We start from the raw sequence: 15678 nt of genomic DNA on the forward strand, positions 1-15678 counted from the left end.
AAGCCACCCACAATTGCCGCTGCAAAATCAAGAAAGAGACAAACGTCAAAGCAAAAGCTTGGGCGTAGATTGTGCTGCGTGCTTTGTGGATCTGGTAGCTTGCCGTAATGAAAGTATGCAAGGCGCCAAAGCACCTCTCTTCACTGTATGTGCCCTAACTGATCAGCGAAAACGGAAAAGAATTTGTCAGAATCCCGCAAATTGTTAGAACTCTAGCTTCACCTCTGGATCCAATCTAACTCTCCTCCACCTCCCGCAAATCAAGATTTTGTTGCTCAATTTTCTCGGTCAAAATTTGTCTTGAAATATGTGTACGCCTTATTCATTAAAACTGATGTAGTATGCGTTTTAGATATTTAAATGTGAAGTAGATACGGATCAAAACGAGTGAAACTACGCAGTAAAATGCATCTAGATATGTGCATTTTCAAAAGAAAAACCAAAACATTTTATATTAGTGGACAAATGGAGTAGTACTTTTTGTTTTATTTTAATGCCATCAAACATCTCTCAAATGGAGTGCAAATATTCTGCAACTAGTTGCGGGTGCATCCCATTTTTTTTGTGACACTTTCAAGTTTCTGAAAAATGTAAATTAAAATTGTAGACATTGGTTATGCTATATGTTTTGAACCTGGAAATTTTTGTTTCAAAATATGAATCATATGTGACCTGTGCAAAAAAGGAAAGACATAGGTGAATAGTTTCATGTACTATTTACACATCATTTGTTCTTTTTGTGTAGATCAAATATGATCATATTTTCAGATGAAACTTCACAGATGCAGAAGATACAACACAATGTAGGTCCATAATTTTAGTTTGTATTTTTAGAAACTTAGAAGTGTCATAGAAAAATGAGTTGCACCTGAATATTTCGTAACTAGTTGCGGTGCATCCCATTTTTTTTTAACACTTTCAAGTTTCCGTGGCCGAGAAGCCAAGGAGTATTTTTATTCTTAGTCTTCATGGCACGGTTCTTGTTGATATTTGTTGGTGTGGCCTCGGTAATAGTGTGACCCCTTCTTTTAAGTCTTTGTGGGAAGACCATTGGTCTGGTCTGCAGATGCTTGTGTGGCTGCCCGTCTAGGTCCGAGCAGTGCCCCCATCAATATATTGTTAATCTTCGTCTTGCGTAAAGGTCTACTGTTGTGGTGAATCAACGAGTTTTGATCCTATATAGGTCCCTGCACTTCAGTGGGTGAACTTGAACTTGCTAATGTTATCTATCATCAACTCCGCGCTCAGCAACAAGTCATGCTACAAAAATAAATACTAAGTATATGACAAGAATAACATCCAATATGACATGCCAAAGTCTATGCCACAGTCTAGACAAGCTTCCTTTTGCATCACTATAGGCATGAAACATTTTACTCGTCTCCAACACCAATCAACTTATTTGAAATAACTCTCAGAGATGAAAATCAATATGGACAAGAGAGATAATCATACATAAATAAAGAATACTAATGAGATCTGAACAAAATTAAATCGAAAACCAAGAGCTAAACGCAGTACCATAAAAATAGAACACTCGCAGAACAATAAGAGCGAAAACTATAGCGTTCTATGCAATTAAAACGGAGTGTGTCTCTCTCCAAAACAAATATGTCAGGATCCAACCATATGCTACAACAAAAAAACAAAAATAAACTAAAAACAAAAATAAAGACGCTCCAAGAACAACACATAGCGTATGAAGCAATAAAAATATAGCGCATAGAGAGATGACATGTTGCTTTGTTGATGACGAGGAGATGCCTTGGGCATCCCCACGCTTTGATGCTTGTACCTCTTGGATAATTCTTGGGGTTACATGGGCTTCCCCAATATTGAGCTTTTTTCCATTCTTCATCTCATCACATCGTTCTTCTCTCCCTACACTTAAAAACTTCATACAAAACTTCACACAATTCTTTATTAGCAGCATTAGTACAATCAAAATGAAAAATCCACTTGGGTTCAGTTCTAACATATATAAAACATCTATTAAAACATTAGCTATTGTAGCAACCTCTTCAAAAAGCTATTTTCTCAAAAGAACTCAAAAAGAAAGAGATTAAGAGGCAAATGCAAATAGTGGCAGAAATCTGTCAAAACAGAACAGCAGGTAAAGATCGCTTTTTTCAAAATTCTTCTGTTGCTCATCTCGAAAAGTGTTCAACTAACAAAAGTTAGATAATAACCTCGGGCATATGCACAAACTTGACAGCTCAAAATTCTGCTTTGGCTGTTTATACAAATTTTTATGGTGACAGCACAAAAGTTGTTTTCAGGACAACAACTTCCCCAAATCTTACTTTCTTCCTATTAGAGGCTATTCTTGGTACAAAAATGAAATAAAAATGATAAGGAGAGGTTATTATAGAGGTAATAACTTCCAAGACTCAACAAAAGAAAAATTATAGAAATAAAACATGGGTTATCTCCCAAGAGTGCTTTTCTTTAACGCATTTTAGCTAGGCGCAGAAAAAGAGCTAGCAACAAGTATTATCAAGTGAAGAAGCATCAAGAATGCAAGAAGTTTTTTCAACAAGGATTTGTATTTTATCAATATAAGTTTTAGAAAATCCTCTCTCAGCACTTTTAGGTTCACTACTTTCATCAAATGGGTTTTCAGGAACAATCCAATCAACATTCTTTTCCAAAGCTCCATGCATTGCTACAAGTTTGAAAGGTATTGGTATTTTACTTTCTTCCCTATTTTTAGGTTTGCTTTTGTGGATGCATGCTTAAGTGCTCGGAGGGCAGAGCCTGGGCCCCGATCGAGCCAATATGTCGATCGATAACGTTTAAGCTCCTTGTCCCCAAGATCTTACATATATTAAGACTAGTTCGATCTGCCTTTGATAAACATATTCCAATAAAAAGGTGAAATAACATATATAGGTATCTGTAGGAATTGTGAATCAACTAATCTATCTAGAAGTGAGTCAATATGTGTTCATGAGTGATTATGCTGTAGGTGCTTCCCCTCTATCGAGGCTGGTATGTATAAATGGAGTATTGCCCTTAACTTTGAGTGTGGGTTCCGGTTGAGCTTTCCTAGACACGGATACTCTTTTACTCTCGCATTGGAAAGGTATATTTTTTCAAGTGTACCAATAACATCTACACATGAGCCTAGCATCTCAAACTGATCAAAAAAATTCCTAACTTCTATAACAACATCTTTAAATTATTTAAGCAAAGTTTCTAGGATAAAATCTTTCTTTTCATCATCCTCAACTTCATGGAGTTTAAGAAACATTTGTTTCATTATGGGGTTAAGGCTAACAAATCTAGCCTCCAACATTTGAACTAAATACGCTGCAGCAGTTTCATAATTAGGAGCAAGTTCTACCAGGGGTTTATCCTCAATATCTTTATGCTTACTAACATGATTGAAGAATTTTTCAATGTTATCTTTTCCAATTATAGAACCACTACCTATTGATAGGAATTTCGAAACGTACTTATGGAACAACATAATGAAGTAGAAACAAAATAACAACTATAAAATAAACTATTTTTGTGTTTTTGATATAAAGAAGCAAACAAGACAAAATAAAATAAACTAAGCAAAACTATAACAAAGTAAAGAGATTGGAGATGAGAGACCCCCCTTGCAGAAATGCTCTTTTTCCCCGGCAACGGCGCCAGAAAATCTTGATGGTGCTAGGAGGAAGGTGTGATGAGCACAACAGCAAGTTTTCCCTCAGTAAGAATCCAAGGTTTAATCGACCAGTAGGAGAAAGGCGTGACTTCTAAAGGTGTTGCTAGCTGAATATTGGTAGGGCGCACTACCGGCGTCAGCAACAACGTGAAATCTTCACACAACACAACCAAAATACTTTGCCCCAACTTACAGTGAGGTTGTCAATCTCACCGGTTTGCAGAACACAAAGGATTAAACGTATCGAGTGGAAAGAGATGTTTGCAGCCATTAAGAACAGTGTTTGCAGAAAGTAAACATAACAGGTTTGCAGTAGACGAATTTATCAGTGTAAAGGAAAAGATTGTGGGTTTCGTTGCATAGAAAACAAAAAAAATTCTACCGCAAAGACGAATAAAACCAAGATCCAATCTATGGGAAAGCCAAGATCTAATCTATGAGATCAGAGCAGCGAGATAGAAGAGAGACTAACCCTCGAAGATCCAAAGCCTTAACGAGATCATATCTCATGGTTGATGTAGACGATCCTTCTAGTGATGCAATCCGGCAGCACATCCGTACTCGGTCACGCGTACGGTGTCGATGAAGTCATTCCTCTCCCTGTTCCAGCGGGCAGCGGAGGAGTAGATCCCCTCGGAATCCCAGCAACACGACGGCGTGGTGGTGGTGATGGAGGATAATTCCTGCAGGGCTTCGCCTAAGATAGAGAAGGAGAAAACTGGGAGGGAGGAGAGGTGGCAAATTAGGTTGCGTACGGAGCAGCTATGGCCGGCCAACCCATCCCTCTATATATAGTTGGGAGGTAGGGTTAGGGTTTCCCAAAACCCATCTAGGGTCGGCGCCTGGTGGGCCCAGACCCTGCCTGGGCGTGGCTTGGGGTGGGCCCGCGCCCAGGGGTGGTCTGGCCCACTCCCAGCCTTTCTGCGTCTCCCCTTTTGACTCCTTCTGTGTGACAGAAAAATAGGAACTTCTGTTTTTGTTTTGTTCAATTCCGAGAAAATTTCCAGAACAACTTTTCTGAAGAACAAAACAACAGAATTATTCCAGAACAATTCAGAAACATAACTTGCCTCCAGACCTCCTCGTGATGTCCTGGATCCAATCCAAGACTCCAAACAATATTCGGTCTCCATCTCATATTTTATATCTACTAAACAACATCTAACCTTAAGCGTGTCACCTACGGTTCGTGAACTATGCAGACATGATCGAGATCCATCTCCGATCAATAACCAATAGCGCGACCTGGAGGTCCATAATGGCTCCCACATATTCAATGATGACTTCATCAGCGAATGAACCATTAACATACGATACTGATTCTCTTTGTCACATCATACTTTACTTATCCAAGGTTCGATCATCGGTATCTCTATACCTAGTTCAACCTCGCTACCGATAAGTACTCTTTACTTGTACCGTGGTATGTCATACCTTGTGACCTAGTCACATGCTTGCAAGCTAATTGAATGACATTCCACCAAGAGGGCCTAGAGTATATCTATCTGTCATCACGATGGACAAATCCCACTCTTGATCCATGCGCTTCAACTCATACTTTCCTAACATTTAATCCCATCTTTATAACCACCCATTTACGAACTGGTGTTTTATGTGATCAAAGCATTCATCCGGTGTAAGTGATTTACACGATCTCATGGTCGAAGGATTAGGTTACTATGTATCGAAAGCTTATAGCAAAATGAACTTGATGACTTGATCTTATGCTATGCTTACTATGGGTGTGTTTCCATCACATCATTCACCTAATGATATGATCTTATTATTAATAACATCCAATGTTCATGATCAGGAAACTATGATCATCTATTAATCAACAAACTGGTAAAACGAGAGGCTTACTAGGGACTCTGGTTGTTTACACAACACACATGTATCAATGTTTCCACTTAATACAATTATAGCATGGGATGTAAACATTTATCATGAACACTAAGATATAACAATAACCACTTTATTATTGCCTCTCGGGCATATCTCCAACAATCGCCCACTTGCACTAGAGTCAACAATCTAGTTTACATTTGTAAAGATCTAACACCATGGCCTTCTGGTGCTTATCATGTTTGCTCATGGGAGAGGTTTTAGTCAACGAATCTGACACGCTCAGAAATGTATGTATTTTGTAATTCATTTGCGTCTCCACGCATCACTCATTTTTCAAAAATGAGTCGGCTTTGATCTTATATGTTTGGTCTTCTGGTGGAATCTTAATTCCGTGGTCTGAAATATGTTACCAATATTGTCACACACAATATAGCTCCATGATGCGCGTGAGACACACGTCCGTTGGGAACCCCAAGAGGAAGGTGTGATGTGCACAGCAGTAAGTTTTCCCTCAGAAAGAAACCAAGGTTTATCGAACCAGTAGGAGCCAAGAAGCACGTTGAAGGTTGCTGGCGGAGTGTAGTGCGGCGCAACACCAGGGATTCCGGCACCAACGTGGAACCTGCACAACACAACCAAAGTACTTTGCCCCAACGTAACAGTGAGGTTGTCAATCTCACCGGCTTGCTGTGAACAAAGGATTAACCGTATTGTGTGGAAGATGATTGTTTGCGAAGAGCAGTAAAGAACAAGTATTGCAGTAGATTGTATTTCAGATGTAAAGAATAGGACCGGGGTCCACAGTTCACTAGTGGTGTCTCTCCCATAAGATAAATAGCATGTTGGGTGAACAAATTACAGTTGGGCAATTGACAAATAAAGAAGGCATAACAATGCACATACATATATCATGATGAGTACTATGAGATTTAATCAGGGCATTACGACAAAGTACATAGACCGCCATCCAGCATGCATCTATGCCTAAAAAGTCCACTTTCAGGTTATCATCCGAACCCCTTCCGGTATTAAGTTGCAAGCAACAGACAATTGCATTAAGTATGGTGCGTAATGTAATCAACACAAATATTCTTAGACAAAGCATCGATGTTTTATCCCTAGTGGCAACAGCACATCCACAACCTTAGAACTTTCTGTCACTGTCCCAGATTTAATGGAGGCATGAACCCACTATCGAGCATAAATACTCCCTCTTGGAGTCACAAGTATCAACTTGGCCAGAGCCTCTACTAGCAACGGAGAGCATGCAAGAACATAAACAACATATATGATAGATTGATAATCAACTTGACATAGTATTCAATATCCATCGGATCCCAACAAACACAACATGTAGGATTACAAATAAATGATCTTGATCATGATAGGCAGCTCACAAGATCAAACATGATAGCACAATGAGGAGAAGACGACCATCTAGCTACTGCTATGGACCCATGGTCCAGGGGTGAACTACTCACACATCGATCCGGAGGCGATCATGGCGATGAAGAGACCTCCGGGAGATGATTCCCCTCTCCGGCAGGGTGCCGGAGGCGATCTCCTGAATCCCCCGAGATGGGATTGGTGGCGGCTGCGTCTCTGGAAGGTTTTCCGTATCGTGGCTCTCGGTACTGGGGGTTTCGCGACAAAGACTTTAAGTAGGCGGAAGGGCAGGTCAGGGGGCCACACGAGGGCCCCACACGCTAGGGCCGCGCGGACAGGGGCTGGGCCGCGCCGCCCTGTTGTGTGGCCACCTCGTGGCCCCACTTCGTTTCCTCTTCGGACTTCTGGAAGCTTCGTGGAAAATAGGCCCCTGGGCGTTGATTTCGTCCAATTCCGAGAATATTTCCTTACTAGGATTTCTGAAACCAAAAACAGCAGAAAACAGCAACTGGCTCTTCGGCATCTCGTCAATAGGTTAGTGCCGGAAAATGCATAATAATGACATATAATGTGTATAAAACATGTGAGTATCATCATAAAAGTAGCATGGAACATAAGAAATTATAGATACGTTTGGGACGTATCAAGCATCCCCAAGCTTAGTTCCTACTCGCCCTCGAGTAGGTAAACGATAACAAAGATAATTTCTGAAGTGACATGCTATCATAATCTTGATCAATACTATTGTAAAGCACATGAGATGAATGCAGCGATTCGAAGCAATGATGAAGATAATGAGTAAACAAATGAATCATATAGCAAAGACTTTTCATGAATAATACTTTCAAGACAAGCATCAATAAGACTTGCATAAGAGTTACTCATAAGCAATAAATTCAAAGTAAAGGCATTGAAGCAACACAAAGGAAGATATAAGTTTCAGCGGTTGCTTTCAACTTCAACATATATATCTCATGGATAATTGTCAACACAAAGTAATATAACAAGTGCAATAGGTAAACATCTAAGAATCAATGCACACAGTTTACACAAGTGTTTGCTTCTAAGATAGAAAGAATAGGTAAACTGACTCAATAATAAAGTAGAAGATAGGCCCTTCGCAGAGGGAAGCATGGATTACTATTTTTGTGCTAGAGCTTTTCATTTTGAAAACATAGAAACAATTTTGTCAACGGTAGTAATAAATCATATGTGTTATGTATAAGATATCTTATAAGTTGCAAGCCTCATGCATAGTATACCAATAGTGCTCGCACCTTGTCCTAATTAGCTTGGATTAACACGGATTATCATTGCATAGCATATGTTTCAACCAAGTGTCACAAAGGGGTACCTCTATGCCGCCTGTACAAGGGTCTAAGGAGAAGGTTCGCATTGGATTTCTCGCTTTTGATCATTCTCAACTTAGACACCCATACCGGGACAACATGGACAACAGATAATGGACTCCTCTTTTAATGCTTAAGCATTCAACAACAGGTAATATTCTCATAAAAGATTGAGGTTTTATGTCCAAACTGAAACTTCCACCATGATTCATGGCTTTAGTTAGCGGCCCAATGTTCTTCTCTAACAATATGCATACTCAAACCATTTGATCATGAAAATCTCCCTTACTTCAGACAAGACGAACATGCATAGCAACTCACATGATATTCAACAAAGGTAAAAGTTGATGGCGTCCCCAGAAACATGGTTACCGCTCAACAAGCAACTTATTAAGAAATAAGACACATAAGTACATATTCTTCACCACAATAGTTTTTAAGGCTATTTGTCCCATGAGCTATATATTGTAAAGGCAAAGAATGGAAGTTTAAAGGTAGCACTCAAGTAATGTACTTTGGAATGGCGGAGAAATACCATGTAGTAGGTAGGTATGGTGGACACAAATGGCATGGATTTTGGCTCAAGGATTTGGATGCACGAGAAGAATCCCTCTCAATACAAGGCTAGGCTAGCAAGGTTGTTTGAAGCAAACTCAAGTATGAAATGGTGCAGCAAGACTCACATATAAACATATTGTAAGCATTATAAGACTTTACATCATCTCCTTGTTGTTCAAACACCTCAACCAGAAAATATCTAGACTTAGAGAGACCAATCATGCAAACCAAATTTTAACAAGCTCTATGTAGTTATTCATTAATAGGTGCAAAGTACATGATGCAAGAGCTTAAACATGATCTATATGAGCACAACAATTGCCAAGTATCACATTATTCAAGACATTATACCATTTACCACATGCGGCATTTTCCGTTTCCAACCATATATCAATGAACGAGGTAGTTCAACCTTCGCAATGAACATTAAAGATAAAGCTAAGAACACATGTGTTCATACGAAACAGCGGAGCGTAATATCTCCAATATAAAGAATGCTAGGATCCGATTTTATTCAAACAAAAACAAAAACTAAAGCAAACAGACGCTCCAAGCAAAGCACATAAGATGTGACGGAATAAAAATATAGTTTCACTAGAGGTGACCTGATAAGTTGTCGATGAAGAAGGGATGCCTTGGGCATCCCCAAGCTTAGACGCTTGGGTCTTCTTAAAATATGCAGGGATGAACCACGGGGGCATCCCCAAGCTTAGACTCTTCACTCTTCTTGATCATATTGTATCATCCTCCTCTCTTGACCCTTGAAAACTTCCTCCACACCAAACTTAAAACAAACTCATTAGAGGGTCAGTGCATAATTCATATATTCAGAGGTGACATAATCATTCTTAACACTTCTGGACATTGCACAAAGCTACTGAAAGTTAATGGAACAAAGAAATCCATCAAACATAGCAAAACAGGCAATGCGAAATAAAAGGCAGAATCTGTCAAAACAGAACAGTCCGTAAAGACGAATTTTTTAGAGGCACCAGACTTGCTCAGATGAAAATGCCCAAATTGAATGAAAGTTGCGTACATATCTGAGGATCACGCACGTAAATTGGCAGATTTTTCTGAGTTACCTACAGAGAACCATACCCAAATTCGTGACAGCAAGAAATCTATTTCTGCACAGTAATCCAAATCTAGTATTGACTTTACTATCAAAGACTTTACTTGGCACAACAATGCAATAAAATAAGATAAGGAGAGGTTGCTACAGTAGTAATAACTTCCAAGACACAACAAAACAGTAGCAAAATAAAGACATGGGTTATCTCCCAAGAAGTTCTTTCTTTATAGCCATTAAGATGGGCTCAGCAATTTTAATGATGCTCGCGCAAGAAATAAGAGTTGAAGCAAAAGAGAGCATCAAGAAGCAAATTCAAAACACATTTAAGTCTAACCCATTTCCTATGAAAAGGAATCTTGTAAATAAACAAGTCAATGAAGAACAAAGTGAATAGCATAGGAAGGCAAAACAAGTGTAACTTCAAAAATTTCAGCATATAGAGAGGTGTTTTAGTAACATGAAAATTTCTACAACCATATTTTCCCCTCTCATAATAATTTCCAGTAGCATCATGAACAAACTCAACAATATAAATATCACATAAAGCATTCTTATCATGAGTCTCATGCATAAAATAATTACTACTCCCAACATAAGCATAGTCATTCTTATTAATTGTAGTGGGAGCAAATTCAACAAAGTAGCTATCATTATTATTCTCATCACCATAATCATCAAATGTAGGAGGCATAGTATAATCATAATAAACTTTATCCTCAATAGTAGGTGGCACCAAAATACCACTATCATCATAAATGGGAGGAAAAGTGTCATCAAAGTAAATTCTCTCCTCCATGCTTGGGGGACTAAAAATATCATGCTCATCAAAACCAGCTTCCCCAAGCTTAAATTCTTCCATAGCATTAGCAATAATAGTGTTCAAAGAGTTCATGCTAATAACATTGCTACAACTATTTTGCAAACAAAGTTCCATGGGTTTTTTAATTTTCTCTTCAAACACCTCATGTCCTAACTCAAGATAAATACTATAAAGATCTCTAATATTTTTGTTGTTTTCCATTAAGCCTAACTAGTGAAATCACACAACTTAGTGTTCTCAGGAGTATTCATTTTAACAGTAGTAAATAAAGCAAACTAGATAAAGTAAATGCAAGTAACTAATTTTTTTGTGTGTTTTTGATATGGAGAACAAGACAGTAAATAAAGTAAAACTAGCAACTAATTTTTTTGTGTTTTGTTTTAGTGCAGCAAACAAAGTAGTAAATAAAATAAAGCAAGACAAAAACAAAGTAAAGAGATTGGAAGTGGAGACTCCCCTTGCAGCGTGTCTTGATCTCCCCGGCAACGGCGCCAGAAAACAGTCTTGATGCGCGTGAGACACACGTCCGTTGGGAACCCCAAGTGGAAGGTGTGATGTGCACAGCAGTAAGTTTTCCCTCAGAAAGAAACCAAGGTTTATCGAACCAGTAGGAGCCAAGAAGCACGTTGAAGGTTGCTGGCGGCGAAGTGTAGTGCGGCGCAACACTAGGGATTCCGGCGCCAACGTGGAACCTGCACAACACAACCAAAGTACTTTGCCACAACGTAACAGTGAGGTTGTCAATCTCACCGGCTTGCTGTGAACAAAGGATTAACCGTATTGTGTGGAAGATGATTGTTTGCGAAGAACAGTAAAGAACAAGTATTGCAGTAGATTGTATTTCAGATGTAAAGAATAGGACCGGGGTCCACAGTTCACTAGTGGTGTCTCTCCCATAAGATAAATAGCATGTTGGGTGAACAAATTACAGTTGGGCAATTGACAAATAAAGAAGGCATAACAATGCACATACATATATCATGATGAGTACTATGAGATTTAAGCAGGGCATTACGACAAAGTACTTAGACCGCCATCCAGCATGCATCTATGCCTAAAAAGTCCACTTTCAGGTTATCATCCGAACCCCTTCCGGTATTAAGTTGCAAGCAACAGACAATTGCATTAAGTATGGTGCGTAATGTAATCAACACAAATATCCTTAGACAAAGCATCGATGTTTTATCCCTAGTGGCAACAACACATCCACAACCTTAGAACTTTCTGTCACTGTCCCAGATTTAATGGAGGCATGAACCCACTATCGAGCATAAATACTCCCTCTTGGAGTCACAAGTATCTACTTGGCCAGAGCCTCTACTAGCAACGGAGAGCATGCAAGAACATAAACAACATATATGATAGATTGATAATCAACTTGACATAGTATTCAATATCCATCGGATCCCAACAAACACAACATGTAGGATTACAAATAAATGATCTTGATCATGATAGGCAGCTCACAAGATCAAACATGATAGCACAATGAGGAGAAGACGACCATCTAGCTACTGCTATGGACCCATGGTCCAGGGGTGAACTACTCACACATCGATCCGGAGGCGATCATGGCGATGCAGAGACCTCCGGGAGATGATTCCCCTCTCCGGCAGGGTGCCGGAGGCGATCTCATGAATCCCCCGAGATGGGATTGGCGGCGGCTGCGTCTCTGGAAGGTTTTCCGTATCGTGGCTCTCGGTACTGGGGGTTTCGCGACGAAGACTTTAAGTAGGCGGAAGGGCAGGTCAGGGGGGCACACGAGGGCCCCACACGCTAGGGCCGCGCGGCCAGGGGCTGGGCCGCGCCGCCCTGTTGTGTGGCCACCTCGTGGCCCCACTTCGTTTCCTCTTCGGACTTCTGGAAGCTTCGTGGAAAAATAGGCCCCTGGGCGTTGATTTCGTCCAATTCCGAGAATATTTCCTTACTAGGATTTCTGAAACCAAAAACAGCAGAAAAACAGAATCGGCTCTTCGGCATCTCGTCAATAGGTTAGTGCCGGAAAATGCATAATAATGACATATAATGTGTATAAAACATGTGAGTATCATCATAAAAGTAGCATGGAACATAAGAAATTATAGATACGTTTGGGACGTATCACTCCATAGTTATGACACTACCGGAACTACACCAAGTTCTCAAAGAATTTCTCGACTCAAACACACTCGATCATTGTCAAAACAATGACATACTCTGCCTTCGTTTGTAGAATCTGTCACAATATTTAGAACTCATATAAATCTAGCATAGACTTCTTCTAGCCCATTGTGCTACCTTTTAATGAACACTTAGCCTAACTGAGATATGAAATTCATTTTTATATGTGACCAAACTAATATCGGTGCAACATCTTACAGCAATTTGTTTATCATTACCCCATACAAACTATATATATCCTTGGTTCTTCTAAAGCACTTAGGGATATGTTTACTGTTGTCCAATGATCATCACATGAATCATTATGTTATATGCTCGTAACACTTTAGAGCTCAGGACATCTGATTGTGTACATATTATTCGTGATCTAAAATCACTCATACGTTTTTACTCATTGAGTGTCAAATACACTCAAGTTTTGTCAAACTTCCACATAGAAAAGAACACCTTCTTAACGTTTTCATATTGAACTACTTCAATATTCAGTCTATGTACTTTGACTTAAACTTATTATGTGTTTCAATCTATCTTCATAGATCTTGACGCTAAATATGTTTTTAGTCCATACCCTTTCATTGAAGTTAATTTTCAATGAAACCTTCTAATCACATCAAGTACATGATTACATTATTTATAATCAATGATATGTCATCTGCATAAAGTATTATAAATATGTCTCAGCGCTCCCACTTAATTTCTTGCAAATGCAAGCATCTTTATCATTTCTGATGAAATCAAAACTCTTTGATTATTTCATCCGGTGAAGATTCTAACTCTGTGATACTCACTTCATCCAGTTGAAGTTTGTATACCTATCTAGTATTCCACGGACTAGCAAAACTCTTGGTTGTATCTTGCATACATCCTTAATGCACACTTCTGGTAAGGAATGTATTTCTGCCATCCTACTAACATATCTCAGCAAAGAAATATGTAGCGATTACTAGAATAATCCGCATAGACTATAAGCATCACTACGGAAGATCTAATCTTATCGTAGTCAACTCTTTGAACTTTATCGTAAACTTTCTTTCGACAAGTCGAGCTTCTTTAAGGATATTCTATCCAAGTCTATTAATTTTTTTGATCCATTTACTTTCAAAAAGTATTTATTCCTTCAAAAGGTTTACCAAGCTCCAAGCTTGATTATAGATACTATCTTGGATTTCATGGCTCTTAGCCATTTAAATGGAGTCAGGGCCCATCATAGCTTCTTTGTATGTAGTTGGTTTATCATTGTTCAAAATCAATCCTTTGTTCACAAATCATTTATTTGATCACAAAGTAAACCATAACCTACAAGGGTTAATAGGTACTACGATCTCCATGGCTATAACACTTTGTAGACATGAGAGCTATGAGCATCGTAGCCGCTTCCGGAACCATTTTCGACGATGTGCTACTCTGATCATTATGCTCAGGTTCATCAACCTTATCGAGTTCCATTGTCCTCTGATACGTCTCCGACGTATCGATAATTTCTTATGTTCCATGCCACATTATTGATGTTATCTACATGTTTTATGCACACTTTATGTCATATTCGTGCATTTTCTGGAACTAACCTATTAACAAGATGCCGAAGTGCCGCTTGTCGTTTTCTGCTATTTTTGGTTTCAGAAATCCTAGTAAGGAAATATTCTCGGAATTGGACGAAATCAACGCCCAGGGGCCTATTTTTCCACGAAGCTTCCAGAAGTCCGAAGACGAAACGAAGTGGGGCCACGGGGTGGCCAAACCCTAGGGCAGCGCGGCCCCACCCCTGGCCGCGCCGGCCTATGGTTTGGGCCCCCTGTGCCCCCTCCTGACTTGCCCTTCCGCCTACTTAAAGCCTCCGTGACGAAACCCCCAGTACCGAGAGCCACGATACGGAAAACCTTCCAGAGACGCCGCCAACGCCGATCCCATCTCGGGATCCAGAGATCGCCTCCGGCACCCTGCCGGAGAGGGGAATCATCTCCCGGAGGACTCTACGCCGCCATGGTCGCCTCCGGTGTGATGTGTGAGTAGTCTACCCCTGGACTATGGGTCCATAGCAGTAGCTAGATGGTTGTCTTCTCCCCATTGTGCTATCATTGTCGGATCTTGTGAGCTGCCTAACATGATCAAGATCATCTATCTGTAATTCTATATGTTGCGTTTGTTGGGATCCGATGAATAGAGAATACTTGTTATGTTGATTATCAAAGTTATATCTATGTGTTGTTTATGATCTTGCATGCTCTCCGTTACTAGTAGATGCTCTGGCCAAGTAGATGCTTGTAACTCCAAGAGGGAGTATTTATGCTCGATAGTGGGTTCATGCCTGCATTGACACCAGGGACAGTGACAGAAAGTTCTAAGGTTGTGTTGTGCTGTTGCCACTAGGGATAAAACATTGATGCTATGTCTAAGGATGTAGTTGTTGATTACATTACGTACCATACTTAATGCAATTGTCTGTTGCTTTGCAACTTAATACTGGAGGGGGTTCGGATGATAACCTGAAGGTGGACTTTTTAGGCATAGATGCAGTTGGATGGCGGTCTATGTACTTTGTCGTAATGCCCAATTAAATCTCACTATACTCATCATGATATGTATGTGCATGGTCATGCCCTCTTTATTTGTCAATTGCCCAACTGTAATTTGTTCACCCAACATGTTGTTTGTCTTATGGGAGAGACACCTCTAGTGAACTGTGGACCCCGGTCCAATTCTCTTTCTTGAAATACAATCTACGCAATACTTGTTCTACTGTTTTTTCGCAAACAATCATCTTCCACACAATACGGTTAATCCTTTGTTACAGCAAGCCGGTGAGATTGACAACCTCACTGTTTCG

Source organism: Lolium perenne, chromosome 6 (genome assembly GCF_019359855.2).
Source record: "Lolium perenne isolate Kyuss_39 chromosome 6, Kyuss_2.0, whole genome shotgun sequence".
Lineage (NCBI taxonomy): Eukaryota > Viridiplantae > Streptophyta > Magnoliopsida > Poales > Poaceae > Lolium > Lolium perenne.